Source organism: Podarcis liolepis, assembly GCF_965112155.1.
Source record: "Podarcis liolepis genome assembly, chromosome: 1".
In the NCBI taxonomy this organism is placed as follows: Eukaryota; Metazoa; Chordata; class Lepidosauria; order Squamata; family Lacertidae; genus Podarcis; species Podarcis liolepis.
Window position 1 is genome coordinate 90,352,968 of NC_139554.1, and position 18,332 is coordinate 90,371,299.

At 43.3% G+C, this 18,332-nt stretch overlaps 1 protein-coding gene across 1 annotated transcript in view; it reads left to right on the forward strand.

The window, feature by feature from the left end:
• Positions 1 to 9,073: 9,073 nt before the first annotated feature.
• GLI2 (GLI family zinc finger 2) overlaps positions 9,074 to 18,332 on the forward strand; it is a 191,562-nt gene continuing 182,303 nt past the window's right edge. The window contains exon 1 of the mRNA XM_083488595.1: positions 9,074 to 9,734. The gene's annotated coding sequence lies outside the window, so the exon portion shown is untranslated. The remainder of the gene's footprint in view (positions 9,735 to 18,332) is intronic.

The following is an 18,332-nucleotide window of genomic DNA, read 5'->3' on the forward strand; positions in this document are numbered from 1 at the left end:
CATCTGTTGTGAGGGGTGGGAACTTAACAGCTGCAGTTTCCCAGCATTTTGGAACTTGAGTGAATGTGGGAAACCATTAACACTACAGGTAAGACAAAAGCAGTTTTAATTTGTTGGTTAAATTGAACACTATATGGCAGGGACTATGTAAGTGGTTGGTTTTTTTATTTTCTTCGTTTTAGCCTTCTAAAATATTTGGTAATCGCTTGAGCCATGGAATAATGGCATAATGGTTGTATATACTTTTATTTTCTCCCTTGTGTTGTTTGCAATCCGATAAATACTTCATTTACAATTTACAATTTTATTTTAAATACACTGGAAATGATGTCTCTAGTCTGTCAATGGCCCCCCTCTGGTCATGTTTAGTTTCTAAATGTGTGTGTGTGTGTGTGTGTGTGTGTGTGTGTGTAACACACACATACAAACACAAACTTATGGCCAGAGAATTCAGCTGCTGTTTTATTTCCTTTCCAGTCCTATGAAAATACAAATTTAAAGAAAAAGGAGAGGCGGGAACAATGTTCCCCTGGAAGCAAATATGCCATTGCACAATATGGAAATGCTTCATTTATCCCCAGAACTGTGTCCTCAGTCAATGGAGCAAGCGGAGGTACAAATGGTCCCATTTACCACTTTTGGGGGCCTCTGGTTATCTGCGTTTTGTCATAAGAGTAAAAGAAGAGCCCAGCTGGATCAGATCAAAGGCCCACCTAGTCCAGTGATCCAGATGCCAATGAGAAGCCCACAAACAAGGCCGGAGTACAAGAACTCTCTCCTCACTTGTGAACCCCAGCAGCTGGCATTATTGATATGCACACTGCCTTCCAACACTAGAGGTAGAACATAGCCATCCTGGCTAGTAGTCACTGATAGGCCTCCATGAGTTTTTGTCATCCCCCTTTAAATTCACTTTAGAGTTGGCAGCTATCGCTCCATTTCCAGTGGTTATTTTCATAGTTTTAACTATTGCTGTGTGAAGAAGTACTGCATTTCATTTGTTCTGAATGTCTCACCATTCAGCTTCATTGGAGGACAATGGATTCTAGCATTATGAGAGAGGGATTTAAAAAAATCACTAGACCCAATCACTAGGCATATTCATAGATCCAGTGCGACTCATGCAATACGTTGGCGATTAATATACACAGAACAATAAGTTATACACTCTTTATCAAACTTCTGAGAAAAATACAAAGCATTAAACAAAGCCACAGAGACTTGCGAACTACCCAACCTAAGATGAACTTATAATGTCTGGTTTCAATAGATTTTTCAAATGCTTAACTCAGTCTTTTAGATAAGTTCATGGAAATACCAACAAAAGGTAAGTGCGGTGTTATTCACAATACCGAGAGATGCTAGTGGAGTTGTAGATAGATGTTAATGAAGTTGTAGACGACAGGATGCTGGCGTTTTGCACCTGTTTCGCCCTGGCAGTCCAAGTAATCAAGAGGCCACTGTTCATCCCCAATGGGGCCCTTTTACTGGGGTTTGCAGGTAGCACACTCCCAAGATGGTTTTCTGGGCTTCTTCAGTGGTCTAATCTCAAAGTCTTGATACGTATATTGATATTCAATCTTATAGAGAATACTCTTTCTTAGCTTAAGCTTACGAGACTGATTTGCTTAGCATATTCCTAGATCCAGGCAGAATTTTATATATATATACATTTCCAGTATGATGTCTTTGTCAAAGAATGTTGACCAACACTCTTTGGTCAAGATAACTCACACTACCAGCCCAAATTGTTGGAGGGTGTGTGGAGGTCTAGGTAGTACATTTTACCACATGTAATGGACCTACCCAATGACTGAGAAGTTTTGGTAGAAGTTTTTTCGGGAGCTCCAATTAATTACAGGGCAGCTGTTGACAACATATACACTTATGGCACTGTTGCCCATTTTGGATGATGGAGGCAAATAGATGCTTTATAAGAGTTCATCAGCTTCCTTAAAATATATATATGGCCCATTTGGTGGTAGCATCCAACTGGGAATTAGTAACAGTTAATTTGGTGAAGGAGTGGTATTCTTAGATTTGATTGGTGGCCTTATGGGAAAACTTACTTTTCAACTGAGGGAAAGGAAGAATCCAAGGAGAAGAAAAATATGTTTTATGTGAAATTGTGTTGTTTTATTAAATATAATTCAGTCAAAGAGCATGATTGGCTTCCTCTGATGCGGCTTTATGGAGTGATATTATAATAGGCTGACTGAGTTAATTCTGTCGTCTTTTTATTGCTTGGCTAGCTGATTATTTCTGTGATGGTTCCCTGATGGCTTCACACAGTATTTATTTGTTTGAGTGTTACAGATTGTATATTTGTGGGAGATTTTCTGATGTCTGCTTGTTTAGCTCTTATGTCTGCTGTAACCAAATGTATATGTGTATATGCTCCGAGTTTATAGTGTGTGTGTGTGTGTGTGTGTGTGTGTGTTTGTTTGCTTGTTTTTTGTTGATATGAAAAGTCTTAATAAGCTGTTCTTAAAAACAAAAAAAGCATGCATATTCATTGGTTTGTAAGGGATTGGAAAGGATTCTAAACCAGCTTGGCCAGCGCTTGTCCTTCTTTAGGAAGACATGCCCCATAGTTGGAAAGTTCAAACTCCCCAGTATGTATGTTTGTTAGCCAGTGTGAATTACTAATGGAGTTAAATTAAGGATTGAGGACCTGTGACCATCCAGATGTTGTTGGACTTCATCTGCATGTAGACCCAGCCAGCATGGTCAGTAGTCAGGGATGACAGAATTGTAGCCCAAAAACATCTGGAGGGCCACAAGTTTCCCATCCCTAGGCTACAGGGATGTGAAACAGGGTCTCGCACTAGCAGACCATGCATCTGTTGAACAGGTAAAGGTAAAAGTAAAGGGACCCCTGACCATTAGGTCCAGCCGTGGCCGACTCTGGGGTTGTGGCACTCATCTCGCTTTATTGGCCGAGGGAGCCGGCGTACAGCTTCTGGGTCATGTGGCCAGCATGACTAAGCCGCTTCTGGCGAACCAGAGCAGCACACGGAAACGCCGTTTACCTTCCCGCCGGAGCGGTACCTATTTATCTACTTGCACTTTCATGTCCTTTCGAACTGCTAGGTTGGCAGGAGGTTGAACAGTTAGACTACAATATATTTCAAAAACTGAAGACCCACTTGGGAGCATTAATGTGCTGAAATGGTCTTTAAAACACAACACATCATCAGGCCTCATTCATAGTAGAAACTAAACTGAATATTTTTTTAATGGTTCTGAGTATGAAACATCATGGCTGCAGTTCAGCTTAATTTACTTGCTCTAGCTTGAGAGACATCCACAGCAATAGGAAAATCAGAATTTTACAGAAAAGAAGGTAACAGTTAACAGGGGGTGTGGTGATCTGGGGGCTGAAAACAGGAGATCTGGATCACATTTAGATGTTGGTCCCAAAGCATACCCTGAAGGCACATGACGCAGCAATTTTGCTGAAGTCAATAGAAGTGGCTGGTGAAAAGGGGTGGCCCTCAGGAACTGGCAGTGCAACAGGGGAGGGGCAATGGTACGGTTTGGTCTCACTGTCAGAAGCACCAGATTGGGTGCATTAGCAAAGCCAATCGGCTCCAACCTCACAGTATATGGCTGTGACCCCAATGTTGGGGGCCAGGTCTGTAGCAGCACCCCTCCCCTCAAGCCACTCCTAAAAGATAAACAGTTTGGAGCCCCGTCAATGCCTGGACAAAAAACTGCTTTGAGCAATATGATGGGGGGAAATAGACAGGGTCTAAACGAAATAAATAAAAGGTTATGAATTTTGCCATATTCGAAATAGTGGGTGTCCGATGCCCTTCAGACTCTGATATCCACATTTGTACTCCAATTGAATTTATTTCATCAAATCACAGGGTGTGTACATTATATACCTTTAAAGCACATTCAAAGCACATTTATCCTCCCCCCGAAAAAAATAATAATATGTGCACTGTAGTTTGTTACGGGTTTCTGGAAGTTGTAACTCTGTAAGAGGGAAACTATAGTGCCCAGTATTCTTTTAGGGAAAGCATGTGCTTTGAACATGCTTTACAGGTGTCCGCAGTCATAAATGACATCTAGTCCAATCCCTGCTGATGCAGGAAATCCACTGCAACTTCAGCATCCCTCTTAGGTGACCATCTTAGAAACATCTAACAAAGAAGTCTGTTGCACCGTTGGACAGTTCCTTCTCTCAGGTAGTAAATTCTTCTTCCTATTGAGCCAAAAACCCTCTTTCTTGTAATTTGACTCAGTGGTTCAGGTCATACCCTTGAGAACAAGAGGAAATAACTTTGTTCCCATCCAAATATTTGAAGATGGCTATCATATCACTTCTTGGTATTCACTCCAGAGTCTGAAATGTCAATATGCTGTGGTTGAACTACACGTTGGAGATGTTGGCTTCAGAGATTAACAGGTAGGGAAATTTGTTGAGAGTGGGTGATTTTAGGAAGGAGCTGGTGGGTTGGGGATCTTGATAGGTTGTTTTTAATACAGATAAATAATACCAAACAAACTTTAAAAACAATGGAGTGGATTGAATTCAATTATATAATAATATTATAACAATGCTAACCTGATGCATCCCCTTTCCATCTTTGTTTTAACCTGGCACTGAATGATAAATAATAGAATCCTGATTAACTGGTAATGGTTAATGAGGGGCAATGGTTAATCAGAATCTTGGAAGAAGAAAGTGGTTCTCCATTTTGGGAACTGTAATTTTGGGTGCTGCTGTTGATTTGGAGCAAAAACTGATTTGGGACTACTTGTTACTATATGCTCATGCTTCTTACTTGCTCAACCTGTACAGCTGTAAATAAACACCATAAACATCAATTGATCTCACACTAGGCACTGATACTGTAAAACAACCCCAAGCTTTCTCACTGCTTAGGAAAACACAACATGATATAAAATCCTATTATAAATTGCAGATTTTGAAAATAACAGTAACAATAATGTGTTACCTGGATGGGAATCAGTACCTTCATCTTTGATCTCAACACTAACATTTCTAATTCAATAGTTCACATCCAACTCAGAAGGCACGGCACTTAGGTTTAAAACAGTTTGATCCAGTTTACAAGAAATAAGATAGAAGTTAAAAGTGAGAAATTTAAAATCTGAAGGGAGGTGGATTTATCTGTCAATAAAATCATTTTCCTCCTATCAATAATTTTTTTCTTCTAAAAAAAAAGAGTGAGTGATGAATGGTTGATTGAAATGGCAAGATCTGTTGCTCGCTTCTTTTTCAGTTCTGACACTCTTTCTCTGATGCCTGCTTGTCTCTAGTCCTCAAAACTTTATCTGCAAATGCTTCAGGTCTAATGCTCTTTGCAGCAGCGTTAGACTAGAGGGAGGGGGAACATGGCAGCTCAAGGCTTGCCCAGCCTCATTCCCATGGCACTAAACTATGGCCTAGGATTCTTGCAATAGAAAAGCAACCATCACAACAACTTTGAAGCTTTTAAATAATCCCTAGAATGAAGCCAGGTCAGCCTGACAATTTAATGAAGCTTGATTTTAATAGTTGCATGGCAATGTATATTTTCAACAACAACAACAACAAAATCCAGTGGGAGACTTCCATGTGTGCAGCCTTTGGGGGAGCGTGTTATCTAAAACTGGTCCCAGGTGATCATAGGTAAACTCATTTTACATACCTAATCAGGCTCAGTACAAATGCCTTCAGTGGTCAGCACCACTGCAAAAATGAATGAAGTCCACTGAAGGGAACTTTGGACATGTATGGCATCTTTTCGCCTCCACACGATAACCAGGCTCTAAGTGCCTGAGATCAGATAGAAGATAGTGAGTTGATTTGATCCATCTTCTTTGATCTGCTTCTGCCTCACATACTTCTGTCTTCAAAGTAATTATGTAAGAGTCATTCCCTATGGCCACTTCAGTTCAGTAAGTATGGTAGCTTGGAAGAGCAGGTTAACTCTAGAAAAGTGGCCTTTTTATGTGTGCTTTCCATCCGCAGTACGAAATATGGCTTGGGTTTCCCATGCTATGCTGTGACAGTGCATCATAAAGAAATTCCACACAGTGAAGCTGCAGCAGAAATAGCACAGCAAATTGTCACCATCTGCAGCCTCTATAGAAGCATAGAATTGTGGAGTTGGAAGGGATCCCGGGGGTCATTTAGTCTGCCCCCTGCAAGGCAGGAATCCTGCCCACATCTGACCCTAGGTGGGCTAAAACCACAACCTTCTGGTTAACAGCCAGACACACTGACCCATTGCGCTACTTGATGTAGGATAATTAGTTTAGCCCATGTTGAGCTCACATTGAATTAGAATAATAAAATCAAAGAGCTGGAGGGGACCACAAGGATCTTCCAGTCTAACCGCCTACCTGCACAAGACATTTGCTGTCTCAGTATCCCCGATAGGAAGCCCTCCAGCCTCTGTACAAAATCTAATGAAGGACAGTCCACCCCTTTCTGAGGCAGTCTGTTCCGCTGTTGGAAAACAAATTTGCTCTATCATCTGACTCATCTTACTATCTTCACGTAGGTGAAGCTGCACTATCTTCACGTAAGTGAAGCTGCACAGGTACACAACAAACTGGTTAAAGCTTTGCACAACTGCAGCATGTGTCAGAATAGCCATGCTTCCACCAGTGACGTTGATGGACCATCTCCACTGGGCTGTGATGTGTCTGTGCATTCAAATCAAAGACCACTTTATTGGTCACCACCTGAAAGTGTTAATCTGGCTCCTCAGTTGCTCACCATTTCCCACTAGTGGCAGAAATCTCCATGAATCAGTTTGATATGGTTTGGGCGCTGCACATCTTTGAGAATCTTTGGGGTGAGCTTTCCATATGGACTGGCCTTGGATTGCATCAGGGGGATGAGGCATCTTTTTCAGTCCACAGGCAACATCAGCCCCTGGGCAATCTTGGGGTGGGAGCACATGCCAGTAGATAGTGGACCAGAAGCAAAAAGTGAGTGGGGCTGAGGCAAAAAGTGGGAGGATGAGTCTTTCTGACTTACTTTTGTACACTAGGACACCTTCCAGCTACACAAGTCAAAGGTTTATACAGTTGTGTGTGTGTGTGTGTGTGTGTGTTGTTGTTGTTGTTGTTGTTGTTTGTTGTTTAGTCATTTAGTCGTGTCCGACTCTTCGTGACCCCATGGACCAGAGCACGCCAGGCACTTCTGTCTTCCACTGCCTCCCGCAGTTTAGTCAAACTCATGCTGGTAGCTTCAAGAACACTGTCCAACCATCTCGCCCTCTGTCGTCCCCTTCTCCTTGTGCCCTCCATCTTTCCCAACATCAGGGTCTTTTCCAGGGAGTCTTCTCTAGGGGTACTCTAATTTCCCTACTCATTGAAATGCTGCCCCTCAATGAGGCCAAACTTAGATACACAAAATGTTTAGGGGTGTGTGTACCCCTGCGTGTGTGTCCCCCCAAAAAGCACTGGGTTTATATACACCCACCACACACACATCCTCCAGCTAGCAAGAAAAATGCATTTATCGCAGGTCAAGCCAGGCAAAAGCACTTAAGGAAGGACTGTTCAGGGTGTGGCCTGGGGATGAGGAGAGACAGAGGCACCAGAAGGGACACATTTGGCTGCAAACCTGAGGTTCCCCATCTCCGGATTGCATGTTAATTACCCATGCCAACACCACTGGCTCATGACTGGGAAATTCTGCTTTGATGAGAGTATGGAATAACGGGATCAGCCACTCCTCATGGAAGGCCAATTCACACATTCCGCGTGGTGTTCCAGCAGCACAGACATTTTACTACCAAAGGTCAAGATAACACACACACACCCTTCATTCCTTGTATAGAAACTGAATGGATTGGTATTTGACTCTTGAATTGTAGAGCGGGGGAAGCTTCAGAAAAGGAGTACAAAAATGATATGGGCTAGAGCTATGAGGAAATGATACAAAATGTGTGGGCTTTTTAGGAGAAGGACAGTAAAGCAGAGGTGTACTGCTTTACTCTCCTTCTCCTAAATGGTGTACAAGACTATTCAGTTTGGAGAAAGTGGGTAGAGTTTTTCTCCCTGTCTCATAACACTTGAACCTGGCGCCACTAGCTGAAACCGAATGTTGGAAGATTCTGGACAGGCAAAAGGTGTAAAGTTAAAGTATGGAATTCCCCCTGCTGCCACTGCCCAAGACAGGCTGGCCACCACATCGGATGACTTTAAAAGGGTTTTAGACAAAAGCATAGAGGATAAGCCTATAAATGGCTTGTAGCCATGATAGCTATGTCCTCCTTCAGGTGCCAGAGGCAGTATCATTCTGAATACCAATTGCTGGGCTCCCCATAGGCCATCTGTAAGGTCAGGATGCTGAAGTAGATGGGCCATTGGCCTGATCCAGCTGGGCTTACTTTCATCTGATGTTCTCCTCTCACTTCAGAAATGGAGGCGGAACAGCATCCTCCACCATAATTGCAGGTGCAGGGTAAGCAATGTGGCACACATGGAATTGCCATCTGGCAGAAGGGAGTACATGGGAGTCAGAAGGAATGGCTGGGCAGGTGGTGGTAGTGTTGAGAAACAGTGGCAAACAGACTCCCCCCATCCCACACCAGCATTCTGGCTCTGACTGAGCCAGCTGCCCCACTGTGCCTAACGGGAGGGCCTGCCCTGCACAGAATTCATTTCAGCAGCCACTGTGCCACTACAGGCATGCACCACTTGGTCAGTCTGTTCCCCTTCACATGTTACTCCATGGTGGGCTCCCAAGTAGCCAGAGCTAATACCTACTTGGGCAGGACCCTTCCTGACACAGGAGCTAAAATGTGTGCCTGTTTATGGGTTGTGTGCACACGAAGTCTCCAGCTGTGTGTGCTTAACACTCATCACCTGCATCCCTTAGGAGAGATCAACCTGCCCAGCTGTGATCACCTCTCTGCTCCTTCCAATCCAACCCCACTAGCTGCGTCCCGCTTCCAACTTCGGTTATGTGGAAAAGGAAAAAGTAAAAGCGGAAGGAGAGAGAGAGAGAGAGAGAGAGAGAGAGAGATCCCAGCCTTTCTGGAACAGCTCATGGTGCAATTGACGAAGGGCGGGGAGAAACAGGAGGCGCAGGCGTGGATTAGAATGAAAACAGATCAGTCAATGGATTTGGACTCCGGAGATCATCTGACTTGAGTTAACAAACCCCAACTGGATTTCGAAGTGTGGGAGAGAGAGAGGAAAAGTTTCTTTCCCCCCTCCACCTCCTCTTTCTTTTTTAACTTTCCTCCACTGGCGGCGGCGGCGGTAGTGGTGGGGGAAAGCAAGAACCCTCCGCTCTCGCGCGCTCTCCTCCCCCTGCTGCGTTCCTTAATTTCTCCCCGAGCGTGCGCGTCCGGGGATGTCCTACGCTGGGATGATGGATGGCAGGAGGGCAGAAACGCGGCGGCAGCCGAAGAAGCGCCCAGCACTTTTTTGAACTCTCCCTCTCTCCCTTTCCCGGACGATCCTCAATGAGCCTGCGAGAAGGAGGAGGAGAAGGAGAAAGGGGAAGCTTGCGCTCCAGCCGGGATTTTTGGTAGCGGCAGCAGCAGCAGCACCATCAACAGCAGCAACTCCCGCTTTTCAAGAAGGGGTAGAAAAACGACGCACAAAAGGACTGCAAGCGGCAACAACCCTCCCTCCCTCCCTCTCCCCAAGCTCTGAAGTGGACGATGGGGCGCTGGATTCGCAGCCCTCTCCTGGAGCCGGAGCAGCCACTGGCCCTGTGAAAAAGCAAACAAACTTCTCTTTGGGTAAAGTTGCTTCCCTCCGTTTCCCTCCCCCTCCCCACCCCCACATTTTGGAATGCTTTGGGATTCTAAAGAGAGGTGACTGTCCTTCAAGTGTCGATTGCCCTCCCCCCCCCACCCGTTAAAGTGTGCTTGTTTGCGTCTTGGAGCAGACGAGGGGGGTCCGCGCGCTCTTTCCCGCCGCCGCCCCCCCCCTTGGTGGGTGTGACGGTAAAAGTTGGTAACAGGCGGATCGGTACTGCTGTGGATTGATTGATCTGAAGCAGGAAACCTGCGCACGTGTGTCCTCTCTCTCTCTCTCTCTCTCTCTCTCTCTCTCTCTCTCTCTCTCTGTGTGTGTGTGTGTGTGTGTGTGTGTGTGTGAGAGAGAGAGAGAGAGAGAGAGAGATGCATTTTCAGGAACTGTGGCAGTGCCTTGACTTTCCTGCTACAACTAGGCAGGAGGGGAGGAGCAGCAGCAGATGAGAGATTGACCAACGTTCGGCTTGGAATGTTGGGAGAATTCCTCCCCCACGGGGGTGCGTGGGTGGTGGGGAAGGTGGGGGCTGCCCCAATACTAGTGAGGCTGCCGCTCCTTCTGGGGAGATCCGTGCTGCTTTCTCTCCGCATCCCCCCCAACCTGTGTGTATCTGTTGATTTGAAATCTCCCATGTCCGCGGAAGACGGGCGCGGGGGTGCCTGGGTGGGAGACAGTTCCTTCCACAAGAAGCGGCTTTCCTTGCCCTGCTCCACTCCCTGCAGCTTCCACCCACGCGCCCCAACTTTCCAGGAGTTTGGCGGACATGTGACGGGCGGTGTTGGTTGCTTTTCCCCGCTGCACACCTTTTGGACTTCAAAGCGTGGCGCGGATATTTCATAGCGGTATCTTACGCATAAGCCAGATATCCTACGTTCATCTACCCCCCCCCTCTCTCTCTGTGTATACCAATCCCGCAGGGATGCGTGTATAGGCATTTTCCAGAAACAAGACGGTAACCTGGCGCGGGCTGTGAGCCTGCGATTATAGCGGGGAGTGAGTGATCACTTATTTGAAACTTAAATTTTGGTGTGCGCGCCATTCCCTAAAATCTTTTACAGGGAGAGATGGAGAGGCTCCTGGGTTTGACTTAACTCCTCGCAATTGTCTCCCTCTGGCCACTTATCCACCCCCCCCCCCACTTTCCCAAAGCAATCTTTCGGCAAGTATATTTGCGAAGGAATTTCAAAAATCCACCCTGCAACTTGATCCCTGTGTGATGGGGAGCGGCATGGAGTGAGCTGGGCGCCAATCCTATTAAGGATTTGGAGAGCTGAAGGGGTGCTTACCCCCCCTCCAAGAACTCAAAGGCTTGAAGACAATTGTGGAAGGAGGGAGGGAATAGTTTCTTCTTGTTTTCCTTGTTACCCCCTCCCCAAAAGAAATCCTCCACACATACTAAATTGCTGTCATTTGTTGAGATTTTCCAGGTGCACCTTTGCCTAAAATAGTTACCTGAGTTTCAAACTATTATGCTTGTGTGTGTTCAGATTCTGGCATTGAAGATGTGTTGTTTGGCCTGTGGAACACTTTCCATCCAAGTTGCACGGGCAGTCAGTGTAGAGGTTTTCAGGCAGCATGATAAATAATATAGCCAATAACAACTTTGGAAAGGGTGGAAAAAATGCAGAAGTTTCACATAGGCTATCTCTGGGGTGGGGTTGGAATACAGGGGCCCTTTGGAGCTGTAGCACTCAACCAGATAGGTGCTGAGGATCTGCAATGTTCTTGCTGCTTATGGTCCATGAGAGTGTAAAGTTGTTAGGATATTCCTCAGTGTAACTCACTGAGAGCACAAGACTACTTTTAAAAGACTGTTGGTCACCTTTTATTGCAAGTGCCACAAAAATAACATTGCACTGGCCCATCAAAACACCACTCTTAAGGGGTGTAGAGACTGGCAAGATAAGTCTTCAATTGTAGGGGGATTCTAGCTTTGTGTGTGGCTGTATGAGGGGGAGATACCTATGGCCAAGATCCTCACAAAGAGAAGCACTCTAAATGCATAGGGCATTTGTCTTGTACTGAGAGGTGTGGTGCAACCCAATACATGTTTACTTGAAAGTTAAGTCCCGCTGTGTTCAGTTAGTTTTACTTCCAGAGAAATGTATGTGTAGAACAGCAGCTTAGCAGCACAATCCTATGCATTTTTACTCAGAAGTAAATGAAGTTGTATCCGATGAGAGCTTTGGCTGGATTGTGCCAATTAAATACAAGTAAAATGCAAATGCATAAAGTAATACATTGGTTCCTTACTCTTAAAAAAAAAAAATCGACAATGCACATAGTCTGTTATGATCTCTCTTATTTTATGTAGTTTTTCAAAACCTGCACATATTGGGGTACCCTTTCCACAGCTGAAGCGTTTTGAAGTTTATGTATTATTGACTGTTACAGATAAAAAGAGCAGTTGTAAAACTTTCTCTCCTTTTTATGCAATAGAGGTCTCTGGGGATGTCCAAGAATTTGAAAGTAAACGTTGCACTCGCATGCTGCATAAAATAGCATTTAAACAAATATTGTATTGGCATGTCCCACGGACCCAGTGCCAAAAAAGTAGAGTAAATAAACGGCGAAATCCAAAATATACAGACGTGGAAAAGACTGATTTCTTGCAAAGACTTACTGATTTGATCTGTTTGTTCTAGCTACCTTAGATTTAAGAGAGAACCTTAAGGGGGGGGATTAAAAACAAATTTACGTACCTTTTGCTGCAAGGAAAACAAATTGTGCTGCCTAATTTGACCTGGAAAAGGAAATCTTTTAGATATATAGTACATCATTTACAGCTTTGTAAAATGCATGTTGATTGTTGCATATTGCTCAAGCAGTAGTCGTTGGGGTTTTGTATTAATATATCTATATATATCTTGATATTTGCCTGGAGTTATTTATATTTTGTTCAGAGTGCCAGGAAACTTTGACACCTGTCAAACTTTGACTTGCCCTCAACATAAATGGCATATTGAGTATAACTTCACATCTGGTTTTATATATATATATATATATATATATATATATATATATATAATCTCTAACAAATTACCCACAGTGGAACTTTTTGTGGGGCAATTAAAAAATAAGGCATAAGGCAAGTTTCCAATTTGAAAACCCACCCATAATTTTGAAAAGACAGAAAATCAACTTATACTGAACTGTTTCTCTTTGGTGAACTTTTCAATCCTCTGGGGTGTGTTTGTAAAAGAGATAATCTTTAAAGCAAGGTGTGGGGGAAGATTCACTTGATGCTGAATCCTGTTGTTGCCTTAAGCGCATAACTTTGAAGTGCCCAGAAATGTAACCACTGTACTGCATAGGAAAACATATCCCGGGGACTCTTTCCAACTTCCTTTTAATGTCTTTATTTCTTCATGCCTCAAAAGGGTTGTAGGTTTGGGCGTATTCATATGGATAAAAAATGGTTGCAGCTGGACATTTGTGTATATGGTATGTGCGCTGAAGGCTGGGACATAACACTTAGTTAAATCTGATGATTTAAAAGTGATCATTCTGATTTAAATCTAGAGGCAACTTGGAGGATATTTCCCATCTTATTATGAAAAGCTGTGCGGGCATATGCTAAGCAACTGGTGTCAAATTCGTAGCCTGTTTTATGTGGGAAGAATCTTGAGAAGCATCCTTATTTGAGCCAACTGGTGCCATTTTAGAAAGGGTGGGGTGTAAATGTTTAAAATAAACCAGGCTAGAATTTATATCTGCCTTTAATGTGACAAAGTTTGAAATGCTATCATAAATGATTGCAGAAATCAATTGCCTTTTGTTCATGCTAAACAAAATTTGAACAGCAACAAACGGTATAGAATATACTTTTTGTCAATATAAATTGGAATGAAATATTTGAGATACTTGACAGTATTTCCCCCCTTAATTCAGATTTCTTAAAATTATTTAGTTAGTTGTTTAAAAAGCACCTGACGGTGGGTTGGGTACCGTATGTGGGTAAACTCAAAGGAGGCATCTGTCCGCTGACTTATAATCAAACATGGCACAGGTAAAGGGAAGAAGACATTTATTCTGAAAAGCAGAGCCAAAATAAAGAAGTAGGTTTTAAGCCACTGGAAGAAAAGGTAAAGGTGACAGCAGCAGAGATGAAGCTGCATAGCTGGTTCAGTCCGGCCTTTTAAAACCTGAGATGTGCAGCCCAATCTATGCACGGCTGTTTGAAAGTAAGTAATCTGAATTCAATGTGGCTTAGTCCCAAGAAGTCATGGATAGGACTGCAGCCTTGCAGCCCAATCCTATACTTCTTTACTCAGACATCCTACTATGAGGGGTGTTACTCTCAATAAAGAGTGTATACAGCTGCAATCAAAGGAAATCACTCATAAAGATGGTAAAATAATGTTGTGCTTTTACAGTACTTTATTTTAAAATACTCAATTTCTGGCCCGGCATACTGCATTGCCACATTGTTACCAGTGCCTCATTGCTATTTAGGATCAGGATGTTAGGAAAAAGGCTGTTCCAAGGCATTCTAACTTTAGATTATTTTGGGGTTTGATAGCGTCTTAGAATCACCCTTCACACATTCCAAGGTGCATCTTTTACACAGACAATCTCTTTCCCAAGCACATAAGCGTTTTGTAGAAAAGTGAATAGACATTGCTACCCCTTGCTCCCTCAACTCCTGGTGGCCTACTGTAAGCCAGTTGTTTGCTCTGCATCCTGAAAGATACACAAATCCTTCAAGCTTTTTGTGCTCTCAGAAGTGCCTTGTTCACAATGGAGTTTCCAGTACGGATTAGCGAAGAAAGCAAATTCAGCCAGCAATCACACACAAAACTCTATATTTATTTGTGTAGCAAACACCCATCCATTGCTGTCCTTAGAATGAGTACACTTAACAGTCTTACTCAAGTTGAAGTAGAGGGCTAAAAGGAGAAAGAGGTGATTTTGAATGGTTTGGGGTTTTTTTTGTTTTTTTAAATACTCTTATTCCCTAAATACAGCTTCTCTAACACTTCTCTGGACTGTTTGCACTTGAGCTACTTGTTCTGTTATCTGAATTTCTATGAATGAAGTTGACTGCACTGCAGTGTGTTAATTTACTTGAGCAGTGTTTGACATACACTTGAAAGCAGGGTAAATATAGAAAAGAACTGGGGTTTATTTTGTTAGCATTTCGAAGGAAAAGCAGCAACCCAAAATTGAATCTTGAGAGTTAATTACTTCCTTTAGCCACACTGCCACAGTGCAAAAACATCTTATTTAATGGTCTTTGGTTAGATACCTGCACACTTTGTGAATTCCCATTGGACACTTACAGATCTTATATAGGGCAATCATGAAAGCTCGGAACCTATGGCTGCCTATGTAGAACTCAAGGGTAAATTGCTGGAGATGATCTCTTCACTTTATTTGGAATACCCAATGAATGGGGAGCCAACAATAATAACAGTTTGGATAATTAACAAAAACTCTGTGTTTTGTCCAGAAATCCACTTGAAGTATACCAGAGTTAAAAGCTTTATTGGAACCTGAAGGAATGGCAGGAAAATGTCCCTGAATCTGTTAATCCTGATGCAGTTGTTAGGGCTTTCCATAAATAAATGAAAAAGTGCTAGGAACTGGAAAACAATGAGCCCAAATTGCAACTGAAAAAGAGGGGCCTGATAATACAATCCTATGCATGTCTACTCAGAAAAGGTCCCGTTGAATTTGATAGGACTTTTCTTCAACCTTAGTTGGTCACCAGGATCTGTACATACTAGGCATCTGGACCTCAATCCAGAGTCTACCAATGATGGTTAGAAGCTTTGTTTCCACACACCACGTCCCACTCCTTCCCTTCCTTATTTATTATATTTTTTAAAAACTGGCCATTACTATTTAAGTTCTTAAGAACTTGAAGCAAAATAATACAGGCCAGAGTACTAGACACTTGCTGCTGTGTATCATTTCTGTTCCTTTCCCACTTTCAAGGTCTGAAAGGGCATTTAAAAGAAGCCTTAGCCCAGCTCGAGACTTTTCTCCCTGTTCCCTGCTAGAAAGGGGGAGAAATAGAGAACCCACATTAATTTTGTGCATCTGGGAGGATAAGCTTTTAAAGCAGGCTCTGGCGTTTTTGGGTTAACTTGAATAGGTTAATGTTTAAAAAAAAGAGGGGGGTGGACACATTGGTGGGGAGTGGGTTTTAACTGAGTACCCAATCCCATTCATTCATTAGCATAAGAAAACCAGTTTTAGTGCATTTACTATTGTATTGAGTGAAGAGTTCCAACAGTCAGGAGGAGAAAGAAAGTGAAAAGCTGCAAAGAAATGATGGGCTATTCAGATTATTCAGCAAGCCCCCCTCCTCCCCAGCTCCGGTCATCTGCCTTCGAGATCGGGGAATCGGGGATCTCACTTTTATCTCCCCCCTTCACTTTCGCCTTTCTTTTGCCTTTTTCACACGTTCACTTTTGTCAAGGTTTATTGATCACGTTTTTTTCTTCTCCGCAAATCTGTGGAAAATTTAATGAACCAAAAACAACAGTGACATAAAAGGAACTTTTAGCACCAGGGCTCTGAATTCATTCTCTCTCTCTCTCTCTCTCTCTCTCTCTCTCTCTCTCTCCACATTTCAGCTAGAATTCTGCCTCTCCTCCTCATTGTGTAGTTACTGTAGGAACATACAGTAGAAACTGGGGGAAACAGCTGCACTGGTAACTGTTCATTGGGGGGGGGAAGTTTGTATAATGCGTGTGACCTGACAGAAAGCCCAATTATGAATGCCTTTCTCCTTTGATACCTTTGTGAGGGTCAGATGCTAGACACTGCTCCTGCTCCTGCTCACAGGACTGCATCTGATAAAGTATTTCCTTTGAGGGGAGAATGAAGCCCATTAGTTGCCTGGCATTTCAACCCAAGTCGCAATGATTGCGGATTACCAGTCCTTATTTACAGCTCCCTCAATTGTTTTAGTGGCCTGCTCTTTGCTCGGCCCACATCTGCCCTGCCTCTGTGCTGTCTTGGCGTGTTTTATGATGCAAATGTTTTTTTGTTGCTTTACAAATAGTTTCAGTATCTGGATGATCTCAGGTGGCGTAGCTGAAAAGCAGCTTCTTTTCTCCCAGTTGGACTCAAACCCTGTAATTAAGCGGGGCTTCCAGGGTGATTATATATTTGGTTCCAGTACCCTTTCGGAGCAATTTCCCTTTAGGAAACCAGTTGAACTTTCGGCTCATTAGGATTCGCTTGTGGTTAATCTGAAAGGCTTTGGACAATAGCAATTCTTAGCCCTCCTTCTCCACCCTACTGCCTTTTCTCTTGATTGCATGAGTACCAGAATAGCGGGGAAATGGAACTGAGCATATTTGTGACAAACCACATTAAGATGCATTCACCTGGATATACTGTAGTTCTCTTGGAGCTGTTATCTTGCTTGTTTCACAATAACTTCTGAATTCTTGTTTAACTTCTTACTGTGCTTGGTCTTATACGCTGTCTCCCCAAATGTGAATGTATATATTCCACTTGCATACAAGCACATATACTCCTACTGTTACAGATCTAAGCTAGTGAATGCTGGAGAGTGCAGCTGTCTGTCAACATTTGCTTCTGCCTCTCTGAGAAGTCTTTTCAAGCATTCACAAAATTCACATGGGGTTGCCTACATAAGGGACGGGTAACCTGTGGCCCTCCATATGTTGTTGGACCTCAACTCTCAACAACTTCAGCCAACATGGTCCCTGTTCGGATGATTGGAGCAAGTATTTGAAGGGCCACAGATTTCTTCATCCTTAGTCCACATTCACATGTTACCAGTTTTTTTACATTCACTCTCATATTAGTCAGTTTTCCAGCTGGATTTTTTTTAAAAAAATGAAACAAAGGGAGAATACAGGAGCCCAGGAAGCTGACTTATACAGAGTCAGAACAATTAGTCCAGCAGTTTTCCAAGGTTTCAGGCAGGAGACATTTCAAGCTCTTTCTGGAGAGGCTGGGGATTAAACCAGAGACTGTATGTGAAACAGGTAGCTAAGAATGGAATGAAGGAATATACTATAGTGGTACCTTGGGTTACAGATGCTTCAGGTTACAGACTCCGCTAGCCCAGAAATAGTACCTCAGGTTAAGAACTTTGCTTCAGGATGAGAACAGAAATCATGTGCCGGTGGTGCAGCAGCAGCGGGAGGCCCCATTAGCTAAAGTGGTACCTCAGGTTAAGAACAGTTTCAGGTTAAGAATGGACCTCCAGAACGAATTAAGTTCTTAACCCGAGGTACCACTGTATTCATTGATGAGCATATGTTGGGGACGGACAAAGGATATAAATCTCTTTACAATGGCCCCACTTCTTAGCTTCCCAGGAGCATCTGGTTGGCTACTGTTGGAATTACCGTGATGGGCCAATAGGTTACCCTTTGGTCTGGTCTAAAAAGGGAATAATTACTATGGACCATAACTTCTTAAGATAAGGGTTTGAAGCCAGAGGCTTCAGAGGTTCAACTTTAAAACCTACATCAATGGTAACAATTACTTTCAATCCATTCATGAGTGGGGCTAGGATTCTTCCCTGGAACAAATGCATAGCAAGAGAACTGGTACTAGCAAACAAAGCTTTCACCACAGATCAGACTAAG